Source organism: Lycium barbarum, chromosome 4 (genome assembly GCF_019175385.1).
Source record: "Lycium barbarum isolate Lr01 chromosome 4, ASM1917538v2, whole genome shotgun sequence".
NCBI lineage: Eukaryota > Viridiplantae > Streptophyta > Magnoliopsida > Solanales > Solanaceae > Lycium > Lycium barbarum.
The window spans coordinates 9357238-9370344 of NC_083340.1; positions in this window are offsets into that span (position 1 = coordinate 9357238).

Here is a 13107-nt window from a genome sequence, read left to right on the forward strand (position 1 = left end):
GAATTTCTCAAATATCGTGAATTCTCTATTGAATATTCAGTCTGCTTGGATATTCACAAAACTCTAGGTGATTTTTGTAGGCAAGTCTAAATCATTTGGTTCGTTCAGAATATTTGTCTTTTATTATATATTTACTGTATATAAATATAATTTTATTTTTGCTTGCGCACGTTATTGGAGATGAAAATGACGGATTAAGGCCCTTCAGTGATGTCTAACTTGTGTTTACTTCCAAGCTTCATTTCTATATTAAAAAGAATGTCAATCATGCTTATAAGCTAAAGCATTTTTTTAATTTATACATGAAAAGTTCAAGTTTATTTCTTGATTCTTTGAGACGGAAGGATTATACATCTTTCATATTCAGTGCAAAAAAAACCCTGGTATCATTTAGGACAATATTTCATACTATATTCCTGTGAAATGATTTTATCGAATGATGCCTCCATGGGCTTTAAATATTTGGAAACCATGGAAAACAACCAATTACAATCTATAAAGTGCAATGAAAAAGGAAGAGAAAGAGAATAACTCGAGAGTTCTAGGTTTTGAAGGAAGTAAGAACTGGGGAAGAGAGAAGAAAGTGAAGAAGGTTAAAAAGAGAAAGATCTGGTCTGGGTTACATTTTGGAAGAAGAAGATAGAAGTGAGAGAAGGAGCTAATTATAGTTAACATAAATATGTCTTGTCCATTGAAATTACATTACTAACATTAGGATACGTGTCACAAATCGGATGCCCCACCGATCAATACTGGCTGGAATTGAACTGGATCACTGAAATTGACCAAAAAGAAGAATAGATGAACGGGGAAAGAAGAGAGAATAGACGAAGAGGGAAGATAGAAGTGAGAGAAGGAAGTTAAACATAGGCCATAGTTAAAATAAATATATATCGTCCATTGAAATTACATTTTTGTACGTGTCACAAATCAGATACCCCACCAGACAACTTTGAATGGAATTATACTGGACTGGATCTTAATCCGAAAATGGCACGTGTGAAATAATTGACTCGTTTGTATGAAAATATCGCATTCGACGGGAAGTAGTGGTTGGGTGAGCACAGTACGACGGGAAGTAGTGAAATGACTCTTAAGCCCCAAATCCCTTTTCCTATAAGTTACCTGTCTTTGGGCATCTTGGCTGAAGGAAGAGAGGAAAAAATTCTTGTATTGCTATTTGAAAATTTGCTCCTTAATGGCAGAAGTTGTAGAAAGAACAAGGGTTTTTCAGGAGCAGAACAGACCTCCTCCTCACCAGGCAAACATAATGGTTTTCGCTCTCATTTTCCCAACAATGGTTGCTCTGTTGCAGCTCAAATACCAAGGCAGTGACACATCGCCTTTCGAGATTCACTTTGCTGAGATGTTTTTGTCCGTCGCGAGTTTCCTCATTTGCTGTTTTTCCCACGATGCTCTGCTAAAAACTCCCCCCGACTCAAACCACGCAAAAATAGTTCAATTTTTTGCCTTTGTGTTTGGTCGTCTCACATTGGCATCTTTCTTATCACTTCTTTTCCCCTCACTACGCCCCTTTTTTTATATAATTTCTGTCTTATGCTCCGCAGCTCGGTTGCTTAATAGCGCACTTACTCAACGATTGAACTGGCTTTATCATAGATTCGCGAATTCCGAGCTATTAAAATGGCTTTTTCATAACTTCGTGAATTCCACAGACACGGATAGTTCCGAAAACCACCCTCCTGCTTGAACGAAAAAAAAAAAAGTCCTCGATTCAAATTCTTAATTCTTCGTAGAAGAGTTACAATGTTTGATCTTTCCACTGCAATTTATTTCTATTTTGCATACGTAGTTTTAAAAGAATAAGTTTGTTGTAGCACCTGCGCAGGGATTCTGACAGGAAAAATTGTAACTATGTATACGTACTATTGCGTTTATATACATATTGTATCTCGTTGGTGTTAATTAGTATATAATGGTTTAAATTTCTTCGAGCGTCGATTTTCTGATGTGGAATTATTTTTCTTTTTCTTTTTAAACTTTGGTCAAGTTTGTTATTATCTAAGTACTCTATAACAGTTGACCTCAAACAATTCTATTTTATCGAGATTCAGGTATATTAATAAAGCGACGCATGTTAAACTCATATTATTTATTTTATCCTTTGTGACATTTTTGTGATTAATTAAGAATCAAAGTGAGACGGAGGGACCAGGGAGAACTTGGTAATTTTTTTATTTTCGACATGGTGTATGGGATCCAATGTGTTACTGCAAAAGAATTTCAGGAAAAAAATGAACTAATTATAAAAGGCTGCGTTTTTTGACTTACTAGTTGCACGAGGCCCGGGCAAACTCAATGTATAAAAAATAGTAATTTTAAATAAATCAAGTATAATTTATGTTATATTTTTCTAACGCATAATTAATACTATAATTAGTTGCAGTTAATCTCATTCTTTTAAATAAATTTCATAATTATTAAAGTTCCTTAGTTAAATAACTGGATAAGCTTTAAAGAAAAAAATTCTTTATATGTAAGCAAGTTTAGCAAGAAAATTAGCAAACACGTAAGGGCACAAGTGATTCGATATTGTATAAACTAACATGATAAATTATGACAATTGCAACTCAACATTTTTATGAACTTGTCAGCATGCGATTTTTAGTTATAGATCGAGAAGAGATTTCTATTGATAGCTATTAATTTTCCATCATTATTTTGTGTGTCATGGGTTTATGCTAGTTAAAATGGTGATTTTAGCTTAACTTTAAATGAAACTCAAGAAAAATTTAAATTCATTAAGATGAATCTCAAGAATGAATTTACTTCTTCAGATATACTTTACACTTGAAAAAAATGAATTCTCAATTAATCAAATAAGAAAGTTTAAAGACAATTTGATATTTACCGATGACGTTTCCTTCATTTTCAACACTCTAAGGCACCATTCTAAATTTCTACTTTTAGTATTTTTAATGCATCATAGATATTCTCAAAGAAAGGAATAAAAAATTTCATAAACTTTTTTATTCAGTTTTCAACAACGTAACTAATTACATGAGGATTGCACTTTATTTAATGTGAATAATATATAACCTCGTTCAAATATACGATTACCATAGTTTAGGATAGTTTTAACTTCTTCTCCTTTTCCTTTTCTTCATCCCAAATATAGTTGAACAGTTGTTTTTTTTTTTTCAAAAAAATTAAAAGTTCTTGTCCTATTCCCCAAAAGATGCAATTTTATTGATTCTTGAAATTATTTTACACACTGTACGTTAATATACTAAAATTCATTGCACTAAACTTACAAAAAAAAAACATCTAATAATTGAAATATATATTTTTTGAAAAACGAAACTTATTTATGACAATTTCTTATTAAGTAATTTCAACTGTTTTTTTTTTACTAAATCAGGAAAAGAGTAAATTTTGATTTTGTTAAAGAAAAACATAAAGTAAGGTGTATCGAGAAATTAGTCGTGGACGAGAAAAAAAGTGTTAAGCGCAATTTAAAATAAACATGTTTCCAAAAACTTTACTGTTGATGGAATATTTCTGTTTAAACTCACTTATGCTTATCTTGAACTCATATAAAATTTTAATTTTGTTTTTTATTTAAATTAATGAATTTTTATATAAGAATCATATTAAATTGATACTATTTGATTAAGAATAATTTTGTAAAAATACTACTTATTTTTGAGAAGGTGAGTGATTTTTTAAGGATTGTGTCCAAGTTAAATATATCATGTAATATGAACTGGAATAAAGTTTTAAAACGGATCATTAAAAATTACTACTCTATTATATTTCAATTATAAAGGCCCAGGTGGGTTGGAAAAAAAAATGCCCAGGTTTAATGATTTAAGAAAATGAACAGGACAAAAAATGGCATGGGAACAAGCCAATCGCAGCAGACACGTGCCCACTTTTAAGGACCCCTCTAAGGCTGTGACGACGACCAAATTTGGGGTTCTCGTTTATATATAATAAATATAAAAAATAATATTTGGCAAGGCTGTAATTTGTCCGTTTATGAATTAAACAAGACGACAAGCAACACCGTTAACATATTAATCGGTAAGTGGGTCTTGGAGTCCAAAATAATTACTCCATAAAACCTTCAAAACAAATAAAGAGCTATTATACTTTTATGAACCACAGCTGAAACACCAAACAAATATTGAACGCATTACATATACTTTTTACATCAGTTTTATCAATTGGTCATTTTTAATTACTACGTTTTGACTAGTTATGCTTGTTAAAATGTTTAATTTTAAAGTATGGCGTAGTTGGCCGTGTTTCTTGACAATCAATATCAACCAATTAAAGATACAAAGTTGCATTAAGCATAGAAAATGACCTAAAAAGGATGGATTCATATCAGTTTTATTCAGACCCCCTGCCACTTTGGGTAAAAAGACCGTTTCCCAAATAAAGGTGCTTTCTTGAACTGGTCAATGCCACCAGTCCAAAGAAACTTTCTGCATATGGCCTACACATATTTAATAATCTGCTTAGGCAACACAAATATTTGGGACCAAAAGGTTTGTATAGAAAATAAGATGCTCTTAATTAATTGCTCCCTGCCAGCATAGGATAGAAATTTTGCAGTCCATGAGGTTACTCTTCCTATCATTTTGTCGAGTAAGAGTTGACACTGCATTACACAGCGATATGTAAGCTCCACTGGAACTTGTGCAAAAAGAAAGATAGATTGTGGATCCAGTGGACTCATTCTTACTATATTAAGGGACAGTCTTTGTGGGATGTGTGTCCAAAGCAAGCCTCTTGGATAATTAGGAAAATTCTGAAAGCCCAAGAACATTTCATAGCTACTGGAATTTCGTATGATGAGGTAGTGACTTTGGAAAAATTCTCTATCAGGAACATGTATATGAAGCTGAAAGGTGAGTTCATAAAAGTGGGTTGGAGGAAATGGGTATGTAACAACTTAGGGTGTCCTAAGTGGATATTCATTATGAGACTTGCCATTTATGGAAGACTTGCAACACGAGACAGATTGATAAAATGGGGTATGACTACTGATCCCGAATGTGCACTATGCCAGAATGCTGATGAATCCTTAGAACACCTACTCTTTTCTTGTCAATTCTCAAACATGATATGGAGGAGAATGCTTGCTTGGCTGGGTGTGCAAAAAGGAGTATGGGGCTAGTCAGATGAACTCAAATGGGCTGTTAAATTTGGAAGAGGGAAATCTGCCAAAGTAGAAGTATATAGGATGGCTTTGGCTTGCTGTATATACCACATATGGATCGAGAGAAATCAAAAGATTTTCCAGGCGAAAGCTAACATTGGTGATAGAGTACTGAGACTGATTGCACGGGAAATACACGCCAACGGAGAAAGGCAGACCAGAATTGCTGGACAACTAAGAAACATGAACTATTATCCATGAGTTCATGAAACTTGGGGAAGGCCTGTAACAGTTGCCGTCATTGGCTATAAGTTGTTCTCCTAGTTTCAAAATGTTAAAGGAGAGGGTGAGGAAAGGTGCGCTGTTTAGCCAGTGTTTGGGTGTGTTTGTAAAGATTGTACATATTTCCCTAGTAATACAAAAGTTCAGTTACCAAAAAAACAAAAAGGGCGGATCCACAATATGCCAATTATGAGACGTAAAATGGAAGAGCATATTAATTTCTCCATATGAATATATATTAGTTTAGTGTACGCGCGCAAAAGCGCTTACCTCATTTAACAACAAACACCATAAAAAAAATTGAATTTAGCTACGAACTTCGTCACTAAATTGCTCAGAATTAAGAATCCCATTTGATAATTCATTGCTAATCCATCTCTAAATAGGATCAGCAACAAATTTTACTGTTCAACTTTTCGTCAATAATTCATTTTTATTCAGTAGTGAAATAACTTGATATTTAAAAGAATACTGAGAGTTTTCATTTGTTAATAAGTGTAATAAAAAAAATGAGAATCCATTTAGAATACTCCTATATTTTGTATTTTACTATTTCACTCATACATTTATTATCATTTCAAAGTTAAACAAGTACGTTATGTTTTCCCTTCATAATATTGTTCGTCTTTCATTGCATGAATTCTACCCCTATTTTTTTTATAAATATTTACTTGAGTATTTCTTATTAACATTTGTCGATCTAAATTTTAGCTATTTATTTTATATACGTAGTTTTACTTTAATTACTTCATTCATGTTATCAGGCGGTGTATGGGTTAAATCTAAAAAAAATAAAAATAAAAAATTACAAGAGACTCATACAAATCATCTAGGTTGTTGTTCAAAAGGTGAAAAAACTACTGTACTATAAACCAAAACTAAAAGTAATGGTCCGTCATAATGAATATATATCAGAAATCATTGAATTAAGTATTTGAGGATTTTCACCAATCAAAGAAGAGTTTCTTCTTCTTTTTCTCATACAAAATAATGCCAGAAACTTATCAGAGTTTCTCATACCGTTTTTTATTTCTTTCAAACAAGGAAGACAGAAACTTACATTTTGTATTCTTCCAGATTATGTTACAAAACCACACAGCAGTAACTAAGAAGTGAATATTGAATAGTTACTGAATGAAGGTTTTGTACTTTAGCTATAGCGTTTTACAATACATATTTTATATATCTAGGGTAAAAATATAAATATAATAATTTTTAACAGGTTAAGGATTTATCTAATAAGGAAATTGGGTAATTCACTCCTGTATCAATAAGCTGTTATGAGTCTATGACGCCTTTTGGATGTCACATGCATCCTAGAGGTATATTCCAACATACTTGAATTGGATGTCACATCGAAATGAGGTCTATATATATATATATATATATGTATGTATGTATGTATGTACTTGAATTGGGTTTACATATGTATGTATGTGTATGTATATAAAATAGTAAATTATTTCTTGATTTAGTTTTCCAAACCACACAAATAAAAGTGGACATTTATTTTTAGTATAGTGGATAAGCAAAAGTAAATGAGGCAATACATTGGTGCACTAATCAGACCTTGTAGAATCTAAAATTGGTGCAGTTTTAATCCTGATGGAAGGACTGTACTTATCTTTGAGAAAAATATGTGTTAAACTAATAGTGAATTGTTGATAGACATAAACTTTTGGTACGGTAATTTTCTGGTTCAGCGTATGCTTCTTCAAGAAGCTGAAACAAAGAAAAAAATTATTTTTGTTATTATTCAATTTTTTTTTTATTTTTTTGCCAAACACCTCTAATCTTAAAAGAAAATAAATTTTCTTCCAAAAAAATTGGCAAAACAAACTATTTGAAGAAGCGGATTCTAGATTTTATTTATGAGTTCCTACAGTATCTTCATGATATATATAGAAAAATAACTAGATCTACAATTAAATATTTATAAATATTTAAAAACTTTTTTTTAATATATTATAAAACTTATACAAAAATTACTTCATTCACGTGAAACTATGAATCTGTCGCTAGCTATTTGATAGGCTTGAGCCTTGAGAAGGATTAATGGGAAAATGTTAGCACATTACATTAATTTTCACTAGAACGAGAGCTTCATGATTCTCGCCAAAAAACATAAACTTGCACAATAGGGACGTGCATAGCATGATATGACATCGAGTTACCAAATTGAAGTTGAAACCTTCAGTATTTGATACGGTATTGGATTATATTTTTAAGAAAATGGATATTAGTGATAAGAAATGAGCTTTTGGATTGATTCAACCCAAAAAATTAGCTAATAAGAGAAGATTGTCCAAAACCATATAAGAAGATCAAGACCCTTCAATCCCGCCGATGTTAGATTCCACACGACATTTAATATTTAGAAAATAAATACCAAAACACCAATATAGATTAACTTTTAACTTACCTAATACACATTTTAAATTAAAAACATGTCATAGGTGGCATCAACACCAAAAACTCCCGCTTGAATTAACGTCTACACTTAGTAGGCGTTTGGCCATAAAAACCAAATACTTATCACGTTTTTTGAAATTTTGAAATTGGAGTTGAAGATGGAGTTATATTTGATTATAGTTTTGCAAAGAATATTTGATTGTTTGAGAGTAGTAAAAGTAAATAAAGTGAAATTAAGGTTTTAGGTGTTTTTCAAATTGCAAATACAACTTCTAAGTTGTATTTAAAATTTTCATGGCCAAACGGTTATTAAATTAAATAGAGATACCAATTTCTCATGTCATTGCTTGATGAATCAAAACGGAATATTGCTAGAAGCAAACTAAAACGGCGAATTATCTTTAATTTTCTTTTTACCTAACGTAAGGACCGGTCTAATCTGTATCCTGACTTCCAATTCAACTGCAAATTTCGTTTTGCATCATTTTTCGACACTTTTGACTTCTTAGAGACAAGTGAAATTAGAACAAATCGTAATAATCGAACCTGATGAACTTCAATTTAAAAAAAAAAAATCATACGGAAATTAAGTATGATATTAATCAATGTAGCATTATAGAAAACTGAATATGTATGAACCGTATGATAGTTATTTACACTGATTTATTACACGTGTAACAAGAGGAAATAAGATCTCTTGCCCTCTTACAATTTGAATAGAAGAAAATGAATTTTTCAGAGGGTCATAAAACTAAAAAATTTTGTAAAGAATCAAAAAACCATTTCTCCCCGTAACAACTGTTTATTTAGTCAATATGGTTAGTGAAAGAAATAAAAATCTAGTCAATATGGTTTAAGGTTGCTATGGTTTAAAGGATCGGAGAGGAACCTTCTGTCACGCTCCTTTTTTCTCACAAAAGTGATTTTATATGTTAAGTTCAAAAAGGGTTTTAAATTAGAAAGTGACGAAAATTGTGCTTCGAAAAGGAATTTTATTTAGAGAAAAAGAGTCGACATCTGGCATCGTGCCAAGTCACCGTAAAATCAATATTCCTTTCAAAATAAGTTTGGCACTAAAATAATTGATCAGCGACAGAGATTCTGATTAAGGAATTCTGTTGACCAAGGGAAAAGTGTGAGGCATCCCTCGAGTCCCGTGGTTTTAGCACGATCACTTTAAGTAACTTGTATTGGCTTAAGCGGAAACTCAATCACATAAACCCACATAAAACAAACAAACACACACATGAGAAAACTCAAATATAAAGTCCGAATTATTACAACCCAGAATAAAAGAAAACTGCGATAAAATAAACCTATACTATCCTATGCTAACCTATACGAAGCTATCCCCGACATTCCGGGGTCTTCTTCACGAACGGCCGCCATTTTTACATTACATTTTTCTTTCGGGACATCCCACTTGGAAAATGAATACACAAGATTAAAAGCAAGTAAAAACAAACACGCATAAGTAATTAAACGGGCCTAGAGATTGCCTACCCCAATCTTGAATGTAGTCATACTACAAACAAAATGAAAACATAACTAACCAAAAATACATGGTACAATTCATTTATATTATAATTTATCGAGGTATAATATTATATATACATGGTATAATAAACTTTTAGAGGTATGTATTTATACATAGTATAATTCAACATATACTATAATGGTATTAAGGTATAATATTAGATATACCTGGTATAGTTCTGATATCAATTATGAGATATAGATAAAAGTTATATATTCATGAAATACATTTGTTAAGTTGAAAGTATTTTTTTGTGAAAAAAGTTTACTAAATATAAATATATATTTGTAGTATATGTATGGTATAATTTTTTTATATCTAAAGCATACCATATATACTTATAGTATAAACATAATATATGACAAAATCATATAATTAAAATGGAAAGAAACTAGGAACACAATTGTCGTTTGTAGAATATATTTTTTTTAGCAAAAACGTAGGAAGAGAATCAATTATTATGCTGATAATGATATGCAATTCTTCAATGGTTGCTTCTTCGTGATGGTGATTATGCGTGCCCCAAATTTCCAATTATTTATTCTTGATATTCCTAAACACATTATAACACAAAATCCCTCCTTCTTTCTCCTTCCCATTATCTGTATACCATAATTTCTCAAGCTAATGACTAAATTTCTCATCAACAATTTCAAAGACTCTAAAGTCCCTCCCCCATCTCAACGTATCATCTTGAACGAATCGTCCACGCCATAATTCTTGGCTTTAAAGAAATCCATCAAAATGATATGCGTGCTCGGATTCCCTTTAATTGGCAATAAAGGACACCCCATAAAGAAATGTTAGTCAAATCCTCGGTAATACTCTTAACAGAGAACAACTTATTTTAATTTTGCCTAAATATATTCACTAAGAATTGCATCTTCCACTGAGAAATATTTCACTACTTCTTCTTCACCGAAAGAAGTAGCCATTGGAGAAGCTCATTGAAGCTTGTATTGAATTTTTGGGATACGGGTATGAGTCTTTTAATTAGATATCGGGTCATGGATTGAATTTTAATTAATTAATGATTAGTTTAAAATAGGTCAATAGGATGATAACACGTGTTCCTTTATTAAAATGAGGGGTATATCTATGTCAAAATATAACGGCATGGGTATATTTGGACTCAAAATATAACGATAAGGATTTGGACCCAAAATATAACGAAGGGTAAAATTTGACCCTTTTCTGATAGTATAGGGGTATATTTGGCCCTTTTTCGTTTTTAATATCTGTGTGTGCGTCTCTATTCCCCTTTGTTTTTTTTTTTTTAAATTGTGTGCAGTGTATATTGTGTAGAAGAGTGGAGTAGTGAGCAAGAAAAATTCTAGTGAACCCCACGTACGGAATATGCTCCAAGTGTGATGGTATATATGTGCAGGTGTATGAAAACGTGTATTGTAAAATGGAGTGAGAAGGATTAGTTTGTTGGAAGGAATCTTACGAGGTAGAACTTTTTAGTTGGTCTTTTTTTTTTTTTTTTTTTTTTTTTTTTTTTTTTTGTCTTTTCTTTGTTTTAATAAAAATCTAAATATACTTATTAGCATATTAATCACTTCAGTTTAGACTAAGAAAAATACAAATTTATACATTTAAATTCGGTTAAAAAGAAAAGAATATTTTTTGAAATTTTCTCTTTATCTTAAATACGACTCTATTTTTTTGTATTATATTTTTTTATTTTCACAAAAAAACAACTAAAATGAGATAAATTCCGGAATAGCAAGATTAAGCCGAAAAGAAATATCTAATTTTAAAAATCGTGTAAAACAGTAAGAGAAAGATAAAAAATTACGTGTCTACACCTTCCTGAATTTTCAACGATGACACATATGTTAATGTATAGCATACATCTTACATACACTAATTAACTACCAACGTCTTACAAAAACAAAAGAATCCTAACATATAGTAATATAATGTATAGAATGACCTACATAATTAACTAATATATAATCCACCCTATATAGCCGATACCTTAATTACTTCCAAGTGTTGTATGAAATTTGGTTCCTTCAATGGCAGAAGCTGTAGAGAAAACAAGTCGCAGTTATCTCCACGGCCAAAACTACTCCAGTGGGCAACTCAATAATGTAATTTACCTTTTAATAGCCCTAGGATTATTGCATAGATACCATAATTAAAGCGAGATTAAGACGCGTACCTGTTTAGTCATCTTGTTTATCAATGCGCAAGCGCGTTCCACACGTATGAAACGATTGACTACCTTCCTCTCATTGTTCCTCCTACAATTGGCAGTCGAATGGGGCTGTTGCCTTTTTGGGTTGACGATATGAGAGGGACCTAGCCATATATTTATAGGCATCAAGCCTTAACCTAATGAGCCTTCCCATAACGGGCTTTATTAGGTCTTCAACAGAGCCTACACTACTGCCAGTCCACACCAATACAAGAAGTGATTCAGGCCCAACAAGGAATCCAATATTTGAATGGCCAAGTCATGTTCACCAACTATATTTATTTAGCCTGTTTCATAAACCGCAATAATTAAGTTAATGTTAGTCCACATTTAGTTAAAATTCCTAACATATATCACATATTGCATCAAAGTATGCTAAAATGGTTGGGTTTATATTTGGTCCTCTCACATTGGCATCTTACTTATCGGTCCTTTTCCCATCACTTTGCCCCATTTTCTACTCAATGTGTATCTTCTACTCTGCAACTCAGTTGCTGAATAAAACAGTACTCACCAAACCACTCAACTGGATTTATCATAAATTCATGAAGAACCCGGATAGTGACAGTTCCGAAAACATAATTCCTGTTTGATTATACGTTGTCGATTTTTAAATTCTTCTTTGTAGAAGTGGTGCTATGTTTATGGCTTCTCCTCCCTTTCTATTCGGGAAATTAGACAATAATTGGTGATCTTGAACTTTTGACCCCGCTTGCTCTATGGTAAACCTTCAAAGGAAAAATTTATTAACTTAAAGTTTTAGCCAAAGGACAACTGAGGTTAAAAGTTCAAGATCATCCACATCCCATTTTTTTTTCAAATTATCCTTTTCTATTATGCACTTAAAAATTCTGTAAATTGTGATTCGGCTTGTAATACTTGTTTAAAGCTTTTCTATTGATGGATTGAGGTTAGATTGGATTGATAAAATCTAAGCCCACATGAGTTGGGTTAGCCCATTATACAGAGGAATATCATGATCTTACCGTTTAATTCATGGATTTATATAGGTAAAATTACTCAAATGACTACCTTATTGTAGCTTTCTATCATTTGTAGTTATCCTTTTAAATTACCATTTGTAGCTATGCTTTGCTAAAATTCTGTATTTTTTCGCGTGTATTTGAAGGCCTTCAAATACATGACTAATCAGTAACAATGATTTTATGTATTTGGACGCGTGTATTTGAAGGGCTTCAAATACATATCTAATCAGTAACAATAAAACACATTGTGTACTTTCAAACTACTTATGAAGCCAAATGCATTCAAATTTTCGTGTATTTGAGAGCACTGTTCATATATTCACTTATTTGAATGGATTTCAACAAAATTTCAAATACATTGTGTACATTCAAACTACATATAAAGCCAAATACATTCAAATTTTCGTGTATTTGAGAACACTGTTCAAACATTTCATGAACATTCACCCTAACACTAGAGAAACAATTTATGAACTAAAAGTCCTGCAGACAAAAGATTATGGAACGCCCAATGCATCTCAAACATCCTTGTTTAGTTACAATGCACATTAAG